Here is a 10937-nt window from a genome sequence, read left to right as displayed (position 1 = left end):
ATAGCTGAGTAATCTGGATGATACCCAAACCCGTTGCCTTTCCCCCTCACTCTAGTGTTTTTGCCACTGGTGCCTGTCAGTCCCTTGCAGACTGATTGCACATGTTACTGTCCCATATGCTGGCCCTTCTTCCACTTCTTTTGTTCAGTACTAGTACAATAACTTTCCTGTACAGTGACTCTCTGTATCCATAAAAGAAGGGGTTGGATTTTCCTCTGAAGATCACATCCCAAAGTCTTTACCCTTGCAAAATCTCATTCAAGTCAATGGATATTTGCATGAGAAAGCACTCACTTAAAATTAGACCTGCGTTTGGTGAGGGAAAGGGGGAGGTGGTGGTGGGGAGTAATAGGTACTTTCATAGATTAGCAGCACAACATTTGATGTGGTTTGCTATGATTCATTGAATCATATTATTTAGGTTTTGGATGATTTGGGTATTGAAGTAAATTAAGCTCTTAAGAATTTTGTTATACACGTTTCCCAGTGTGCGAAGTTCATTCTTTCTGTTAATAAAATATAAATAAAATCAAGATAAATACAATCAAGCATGATATATAATTCAGCCAGGAAATAAACAAATGCCACTCCATCGCCCACCCCCAGGCCAGTATGGATCTCTGTTATCAAAGACACATGGCTTGCCAATGATGCAGCTGATGACAATGTACCAGTGAGGACAGAGTCAAACACAGGGTGGGAGTGGGAGAGAGGGGGAGAAGGGAGAGAGAGGGAGCAAAAAAAAAAAGCCTAAAAGTTTAGGTCAAGAGCCCACCCCCCTTAAATATCTCTTTGATCTATTTGTTGTTCAAAAGTGCAAGTACCCAATATTTACCCCTGACACGTAACAAGAGGTAATAAATTGACACTGCCCTCCCTGCCCTGCAGATGACAAGGGATGACAGTGTATGTGGGGACCAAAGAAGTCAGTGCCGCAGCCCTTTTTTTCTGGTTGAAGATCATGGATTTTACTCCTTATCCACATAAAGCTCTCCTGTTTATGCTTTATGCTGATGGAGTGAATTTCACCCTACATAATTTCGTCTACCCTAGCTCAAGTCACTTAGGAAGCCTTTATGTAGATTTTACACTTAATTAACATAACCTCATCAGACTTGGTATTTTCTGGAATTTACACGAACTGGATGTCTTAAGAAACCCCGACTGGAGACGAAGACGTAAGGATTGCTTTATTGAGAGAGGGGAAGAAAAATATTGTATACAGCAATAAGGCAAAGAAAAACTTGGATTAGAAAATGGATTTAGTGGGTTAAGAAGTCACAGAACTTTGACAAAGCACAACTTTACTAATACAAATAAGAACCCTGAGCTGCATTTGAATTCACATCACACCACACCTGGTAAGAATTAGTCTAGCACAGCATCATCAATCATAGTGTGGTTGTCAGTTTTGACATCCTTTAAGTCTACGTTGTGTGCTTAATGACTACATTACAGAAAATGTAAACAGACACCAAACATACAGGTATGCCCTATATTTTTTTAAAAGATGCTGTATATTTAAAAATAATAATAAAGAACCAACAGTGTTTTGTACAGAGAGTAAATAAGTGAACTGTAAAAAAAGCTGTTATAAAATAATCAGAAAAAAAGTTCCTAAAAACAGGGAATAAAAAAAAGAAAAAGCTTGCAATATTTAAGAACTTTGATTGACCCAAATTGGGAAAACATAAATTAATATTTAGAGGAAATAGAGACTCCCTTCTATTTTGTTATTGTAGATTTTCTCTCTCAAAAACATCCTGCAGAGTTTAAATATTATCTTTACTATACATCCTGTGAATTTTTCAGTTTGATATTGTGACCATGATTTACTAATAAGGACTCCAGAGTCACTTGTGAGCCCATTACAAGCCCTGTATTAATAATTCATAAGGGAAAAACATGCTGAAGAAGTGCTTGGGATCATGACCTAAGTGAAATGCCTGAGTTCAAACTAAAAATCTCCCAAATTCCATTTTTATTATTGGCAGATTTCTACAATTACAACACTTACAAGAAAGCTGTCAGTTCTGCAGCCCAGAAGGTTGCCCAGGTATTATGAATATAAGGTCCCTTGTCTCATTTGCTTGTGTGATCTGTGATTAAAACTTCTACAGACTTCAGCGAGTGCAGGATCAGGTCCCTCAGCAATTCATTCAGGGGGAAGCTTAATTTGAGATTTTAGTGAGTGTTTATTTTCTGGCTCAACAGCAGCATACTTTGGAGGTGGGAAAAATGTATGCAAAGAAGGGTCAAAATCCAGATGTAAGAATGAATAGCAAGAATACATTCAAAAAGTGCAGGAGGAGTGAGAACTGTAAATATAAGTCTGATTTGGTCTGTGAAAGGTAATGTTATCTCTTTGCTGAAACTGCATTGCACTTTCTCATGGTATGTATGTAACTGTCTCTGTAGAGGAATTAAAAAGTTTTTAAAATAAAAGATCTTAATTGTTCTTTGTGAATTAGTTCGCTTAAGTTTCCAAAGTAAAAAGAAGAGCCAGAAAGCAATGCTTTATTTTAATTCATTTGAATAATCTTCCTCATTTCTGTGATCTATCACTCACAGATAAGAAGCACCTTGCAAATTTTATTATTTCTACAAAATATATCTTATTCAATTAGCAACTGTCAGTGAAAAAAAAAAAAAAGACAATAAAACTCCAGGTCTGATTAAAATGGAAAGAAATGTTGAGTGAAATGCATGATATTGAAAGCTGTTATATTTCTTTGAAAATGAGCCTTCTTACAGAAATGACTTTCAAAGTTTTTTACTGAATGTGAATCAAAGGCCCAAAGTTGGTTTGATTTTAGGCATCAGGAGCAAAATTTGAATTGGGAACGGCCTCAGATATCTGCAGTTTCAATTTAGCTATTTGTTTTTAGGAATAACATTTCAAAGCTTTGAGGGAGTTCGTATGTCTTTTTGGAATTTTGATTTATTGCTTTAGGATCGCCCATTCATTTCCAGAACAAGGAAAAATAAGAAAAAGAGAACTGCTTTATTATCCTAACTTTATTAAAACATAACAGTCCAAAGAAAGAGACTTCACGATTCCATTTATCCCAATTTATAAATGAGAATTTTATAATGACAGCATGTCTTAGATAAAATAATACAATTAGAATACTTTCACATTCGCTTATCACAGGTCTGGATTATTATTTAAAAGCTGAGATGCTTTCGCAAATATATGTGGGTGGCACAGCAACAAAGTATTGAATATTAATTACTATTTTTACAAAGCAATTCTCATAAGTCTTTGGTCTAAGCCAGCAGTCCTTACTCAAGCAAAACAACTTGAATGCTGTGTGAGTTTTACCTAGCTCAGTACTTTAATCTCCTTAGAGATCAATAAATAATTAAAAATTTTATCATATGAGCTACTGTGTTTTAAAATTGACTTCTTTTAAATTAATCTTTGCTTTACTTGTTGGAGAAATGGTGAAGAATTTCTCCCCTGCCTGTGTGCCTGCACCCCCTCAGAAAAACCTGTGCAGGCAGCATCCTGCAATGTTACATCCAGCCCTAGTTTGGTTCTGAAATAGTCCCATTTTTGGATTGCTTTTCCTTTAACAACCTGATTACATTGCACGATTTACTTCCACAGTTCCAGTGCTCCTCATTACTAATTCCAATAGCAAAAACTTGCCAGAACCCCTGAGAAGCAAACCTTCAAATCTAGAATTAAATAACAGAATATATTACACATTGGACATTTGCAGGGAAACTTTACTTGAGGGAAAATAAATACAAACACCTTGTTCTGTGATCTGTGAGTAAACTACCTTAACTGCTGTGCTGCTCCTAGAAAGGCTTCTGACAATTACGTCTTTCAAGCCAAAGTTTTAACAGTGTGTTTCCGAGGCTGGCATATAAACTTCATACAGTACTAATAAAGGGTTTCCCGAATTAATGAAAACGTACCGTGTTCACGTATAATGAATAAGCACCTAATTAAAAGCACAGTAAAGCCAGGAGCACAGATATTGGGTTTTTTATATTAATATCCATTGTATTACTTTAGCCTTTAATGTGAGCCTCTTCAGCTGACTGATGCCCAAAGGGGAGCTAACAAATCGCTCAGCTGGTGGCTGACACTGGTCCTGAAGAAAGCTAGTAAGGAACACTTTGCAGTCTTTCAGAGCCTCTACACCAGCTGTCACCCAGCTATGGGTGCTGAAAAGCTCCTGTCACTTCATCCAAAGGGATTTACTTGGTCAGAAGGAAAATTTAAATACAAAGCATGCAGCTAAGAAGCTAGTGAAAAGGATTATGAGTGCACAAGAGCACATGTGTATAAGACACTAATACATCTTTAGGAAATTTCAGATCCCCAAAGCCAGGATTACTGCCAGAGGCAGGGTGGTATACGTATGCTGGGACCTTTACCGTTAGAGTTATTATCTCCCAACTATTCAACTTTATAGGTCTTTCATCATGTGAGGGGGGGGTTCGGTGGTGGTGGGGAGGAAGAGGAGGTTGTTTTAAAAAACGCTCCCCTTATCTTCAATAGGGGGGTAAGAAAAGACGTTCCTGATCTATTATTCTGTAGAATTCACCTGCATATAAAATGCTTTATAGCCTTTAGTTATTGTCGGACATTTAATTTGTGTGTATGTGATTGTCCAAATGGACCCAAATGTCCGGCTTAATTGTTTAATCAGGACTGAAGCAAACAAAGCACGGCGTCTCACGTTCACCATCAGAGCTGCTGAGCAGAGCGGAGACGAACGATCAGGAGAGGTGCGTGACAGGAGCGACCTGCCCAGGCAGGGGAAGGTTCCTGACTCTGATCTGGCCATCTCTGCAAGTTGGCCCTCGGGAAAATGACACGCTAGCCTTGCTAGCTGAGCTGGAAGGGGAATGGCACTGGGAAAACACTGTGCTACAGAGAGTTGGAAACGCTGTGCCGAAAAGAGTTGAGGGAGGGCAGTTGAATCTCTACACTAACCTTCTTTTCTTGTCCCTTTTTTTTTTTTTCTTTTCTTTTCTTTCATAAGCGTCATTTTAAAATCACCGAAGGGAAAAAGGAAAGGAAAGGAAAATGTGAAACAGAAGAGTAACGTCTATAAAAACTTACATTTTTAGCCAGCTTAACGCTGCAATCAAACTCGACTCGGAGCAGCACCCATGCTGGCTGGCCTGTGGCGAGGTACTGTTATTCTACGTTAATAAAGCCCCTGGCCTGGCCTGCTGGATGCAGGAAAGTTGATGATAACGCCAAGTTGTTTAGAGGAGGAGCGGAAAGCGAGACCCACAGCACGAGACGCCGGCTACCACCGCCGAGCCCCAGGGGAGGGTCATGCGAGTGGTGACTGCTGTTAGCTTGGGCGCGCAGCCCTGGCTTGGCCCCCGGCGCAGGCGGGCGGCGTGACAAATCTGGAGGGGGACGAAGGGGGAGAGAGTGGAAGGCAGAGGGGTGAGGAGGGGTGAGAAGGAGGAGGAGGAGGAGGAGGAGAAAGAGGAGGGGGTCCTGCACAGGCAGGAGGGTTGGGATGCAGGGCTCACCTGCAGCTGCCCTGGACAATGGGGAGAAGGTGGGAACGAGGCAATGAAACGTAGAAGGCTTAATGGAAAAATCATATTTTGGGGAAAATTCCCCACGCAGAGCCTTTAGGAACATTAGCATTGTGTGTCTTACAAAGCAGGAGGTTTAACAAAAAGTGCTACACAGAGCGAACCAGCTGCCTTTAGAGGTCACTAGAACATCGCTGCAGTATTTACAAATTTTCCATGAAGGATTAGAAGTTAGTCTAAAGCCCTATATACACTATATACAGTTCCAGTGGATGCTGTATACTATTATCTAAATTTCTTCACATAGACTATCATGTATCTGCCCCAGCAAAGCTGATTAGTGAAGCAGCTTGACTCTGACATATCCTTTATGCCAGCCACAAGCTGCCTTGCACAGCCACCTTATTCACTGTGGAGACAGGCCTGAAGCAAGATTGTAACACAACAAATGCAAATGAGATGAGCCTTACACCACTTAAACCGAGATGGCTATAATATGTAACAGCTTAATGTGCCCACAGAAGTGATTGATGCCCCTTCCATATCTCTAAAGAGCTTCAGTTTTGATGCACTCTGTTTTTAACTAATATTTCTTTTTACTCCTCTTGCTGGCGATGGCTTTCTCTTTATCCTCAGCGTGGGGAAAGGAGAAAGAAAACAAAATGCCAAGCAACTTATCAAAGCTGGTTGTCTCTCCCAAGATCCTGGCTTGACGAAAGCAAAAATTCGGAGGATCTCTTAATCAGCTCCAGGTAGTTTATTTAGATTATTCCAGCAGACGTTTGGTCCCTCGTAAATCAGTTATTCCTCATAATAAGCAACATTACTTCCTATGGAAAGAAGCAATGTTTGTAGTCTGACAAACTGCTTGTGGTAGGGTAACACAGTCTAAGGGTCTCAAGGAACCTTTGCATTAATCCCAACAGACCACAGTCTGGCTGTGACTCTGCCTGAGTAGCAGATAGCCACGAATTTGGGGAAAATTTTAGACAAATCTAACATCCTGTACTAGCCTAACCAAATGCTGCACTAACCTAACTGGCTATACATTTCTAATCAGTATTCGTTCCCTGTCCTTAAAATAAACAGAAAACAGATTTCTCCGTTTCCCCTAAAATCAATCTTTCACTGTATCTGTCAGTTGCTTTCTCCCAATTAGTATTCTAAATTCATTTATTTTTGTCATAAATTAATTTTTTTTGCGTACCTTGGCACGAGTTTTTCATTCAATACTTGTGAGTAATGTGACAGACTTAACGTTGTGTTGCTTAGCAGTAATAAAAAAAAAAAAGTAACTTTGTTAATGAATTGAGATGAATCAAAAATGCCTTATTAATTATTGCTTGCCTAGTAGGCTAAGCTTTGGCTCTTCACCTCACTGGCCCAGAGAACATTTCTTGCCTTTGGCCATGTCGGAGGGGCTCATTAAAACATCTCTTGGGAGCAGATAGAAATTGTTAGTGAAAAGCAATGGTCAGTGCCTCAGCTAGAACCCAGCAGGGAAGGGAATCCCTCATCACTGAGAGCTAACAAGGCTGTATGTATTACACCTGTAATCAAACTGCTCCGAAAATGCCAGGAGACCACTGGGCGCTCTTTGTGATTGGTGAAGTTATCTGAAAATGCTGAATCCAATCCATAATTGATGTGCACACATACAATTACAAGCCTCCAGATATCAGTTAAAATGTTGCAGTTGCAAGCCTTAAGGAGTGGTAAACCTTAACATGCATGGCATAAAATAAGGTGTTTGACATAATAAAAGTGAACCTGTTTTGCTTCCATGCACTGCCAGTTAAATTTTAATTGAATTTGCTACATTTGTTAACAGATGTAATTATAGAAAACCTCACTGAAAAACAATGATATATGGATGGGCTTGGGTGTCTTGTAGACATTTTGTGAATTAATTTGTATGTTTAAATGAAGATCTACTTCACTGTTTTGCCTAAGGTATGTAAAATTTACTATGACCTGTAATGTGACCTTGGGATATTGAAGTCTGAGAATTTTACATGTCCTAAGCTTCAGGTTACGATAAGGTGAAAAACTAGTGCCTCTTGAAGACTTGCGTTTGTATCTGGCCTCCCTACGGTCTCTTAGAAAAGTCAAAATTGCAAATGGCTTTCAAGGCTTGGCTTCCAAGTAAGTCACCCTCTAGTAGGTGAGAAGCTGAAATACAAGATGAAAGATGGCCTAAATGAGCCGAGCAGATAAATTTAGAAGGCACTGGCATAACATTCTCCAAAACAGTATATATGCTTAGTATAGCTCATCCAGTCAGCCCCATGATCAGTGCTTTCCTTTTATTTTTATATTTGCTTGCTTCTTGTTTATTGTATGAGAAAGAAACCCTCTTCTGGTGTGATGTATAAGCAGATAAACTTCTAGAGATGCTGAAGATTGCAGTTGCTCCTTTCTTGCTCCGAGGAGAGGACAGCAGGGATGCAGTGTAATGGTAGAACAGGAAAAAGAGCAAGTGGAGAAAGAGGATGCAGAACCAGCAAACTACCCACCGTGAATATTTTTTGGGTGCACCCATGAGTTTAAGATGGAACAATTGTTATTGCTGTTCAAGAGGGCTTCCCTATTTTGTGAAGTACTTTGATTTTAAAAACTGGTAGATAGATCTGAGGGTGGGTGTGAACCCTGTATCAATAGCATTGAAAACTGATTCATGAGACTATAACATGAAGAACATGCTCTACTGCACTCTATCTCGTGATACTGTTTATGCTATATCTGACTGTAGGGCATCCTTCTAAACAATTACAAGAGTAAGCTAAAATTTGTATCAGCCATTAATGAACAGGAATCACAGAACACCCCTTTCCAGTGCATCTGGTGGTGTTTGGACTCCTCTCTCTTAACATTGCTAGGAAAGGCATTCCTCTCCCCAGCCTCAACCACTTCAACATGTCCTGCCCTAAGTACAGGTGGTCAGGCTCCCTGTGCCCAAAGGGCAAGTTAACCCACCTGTCTTAGTGGCAGATTCCTGCTTCAGAGGCAGAGGGAGCCCAGTTGAGGTTGGAGAAGACAAAGGGTTAAGTAAGATGAATAGTTCCTAAAGTGGCTTGTTTTTTTTTTTTTTTAGGTTTTATTTTGTAATCTTACTAAAACCGTCAACACTCAAAAGTTTTCTTCTGCCTGGATTTTTGTTTCAGGAAGGCTTCATTTCACACGATCTTTTAATTGTACCCTTTTAAGAAATAAAACAAACTGGGAGGGGGGAGGAGTAAAATTGCTGATCAAATACGATCTTGAAGGGCTGGATTGAGAGCTGTAGAAAGAGCTCAAATACCTACTGGCATTTATTTGAAGGCACATTTTGTTTTCTATTTTATTTTTATAAATGAGATTGAAAAGGAGAAAATACACAAAATCACAGACCTTGGCAATTCCTGAAATAGGAAAAAAAGACCCCAACTTTTTCTTATTATTCCTAAAAGAAGGTAGCTGAGATCCAAATGATTTTCAAACTTTTGTCACTCTGAAATTTCATCCTGCCACCCAAATTAGCAGCCTAAAGACCTGTTTGTTGTGAGGATTGCATGTTTGACTAGAAGCACCATTTATGCTGGTAGAAGTCCTTTCTATTGGGTGCTGTAGAAACAGAGACAAAGACAGACAGTCACCACCTTCTAAGAGCAAATGGTTTAAAGTACATCATCAAGTTTGTGACAAGACATCTGTGGTTTAATTTGTAGTGCTGTCCTGGTACTAAGAGGATATAGATACTTGGCCAAATTCATCCAGAGGTTGCTGGCTACGTTCAGATCGCATGAGATGTGAATTTGACCTGTTGACTTCGGTGGTGTAAATGACAGATGCTGAGGAAGTGGACAAAAGCAGATTTCTCCCACCTTTGCCCTCTCTGAGTTTCAGGGCTGACAGCGGCTCGTCTGTATAATTCAGAACACCTCAAGGCTGCTCTAAGCTCCACTGGCTTGTAACAACCTCCGAGGTGCTTTTGTGCCGCTGGGGGATTTCCAGCACGTACGCTGTGGCCATGGGCCCTGCAGTGGGGTGTGAAGCAGAACGAGGTCTCTGGCTCTGCAGTGCTTGGAGATCCGCCAGCTCCAAGGTAATCCCCCAACCTCCATTAGGGCAGTTTTCCAGGATGTTTGCACTGCTGGACTCAGAGCTGTGCTCTGCTTGTAAAGGTGCATCCTTGTCGTTAAATGTTAAAAAGATGAAGGGATGTTAATTTGTCACACAGGTTGTATTGCCAGCTCATGCAAAGGATTCCGACATGTCTGACTATGGCCTAAGCATTTGCAAGGGACTTGGGTCCACTTTCTGTGGGTCAAATTTTGCCTGAACATGACCTTAGCTTTGTAGTTATAGCCAAATATATATATATATATGTTTATAATACTTGGACTCTTTTAGAAAAATGTGCATTTAATAAGTCTTTAATCAAATGTAAGATTGGTAATATCAGTAGTCATTGACTACTAGTATGTCAGTGTACTAATAATTAACACAGTAGCAATAATTGATATGTGGTAGGAAGAAAAATGACAGATATCAATTACTGGATTGAACTTGGTGATTGTGTATACCCGTACATGTAATGCATGTGCACGTGCATGTGCCTGGGTATATGTAGCATTCATGTGTTCAGGTGTAACAGCCCTTACAGACATGCCGACATGCATGGTACAGTTTCCGATCAAAACAAAGAGAACCCCAAACTGACCGTTTAAACTGTAAGAAAACGATGCTTCCAGCCTGTGGTCCCTGCTCTGAATACAAGCAGGTGAGGAATGGTGCTAAATGCTTTTGATGTTGCCAGCTCCCATTTGCCACCCAACTTTTTTCTCCTCCAAAACCTCTTAACAAACTTCAAAGGCCTCCTTGCTTCTTGCCTTAATCCAGTGCACTGAGACCTCTAGTTCAAAGAACTTTCCTTAAACCCTCTTCTTAAACTGCAACCAAAACTTTTTCTTTCCTTTCCACAAAGTAGCAATTACAGCTCTGTTGCGTGGCAATTGGGCTTGGGCCGATCAGCTCCTGCTATTAATTAATCTCACAAAGGGGGCTCATTTCCTGGCATTCAAATTGACAAGAGAGCAGAGAACAGAAAGCCCTTTCAAAGCAGTTCCAGTTAACTGAGGGAAGAGGTATCAGAAGAAAGAGCCCCACAGTATTTGAGGTAGAGGGCACATTTGATACTGCCTATGCTTGCTACTGATTGAATGATTTTGTTAAGGAGAGCTCTTTACTAACCTTTTACCTGCAAAAAGCTCAAGAGCAAGTAAATGCAGCACAAATATTGCTAAATTGTGGCAGAGAGGCTTCACAGGCCAGGCTTTCGATTTCACTCTCCCAGTGCATCTTCTCGAACATTATACTTACTTTAAACAGAAAGTGTTCACTTTACTAACACAGAAAAGCTCTTGGAAGAAGGA

The sequence above is a fragment of the Charadrius vociferus genome, unplaced genomic scaffold, assembly GCF_000708025.1.
Source record: "Charadrius vociferus isolate BGI_N301 unplaced genomic scaffold, ASM70802v2 scaffold92, whole genome shotgun sequence".
NCBI classification, from domain to species: domain Eukaryota; kingdom Metazoa; phylum Chordata; class Aves; order Charadriiformes; family Charadriidae; genus Charadrius; species Charadrius vociferus.
This window is presented reverse-complemented; position numbering follows the sequence as displayed.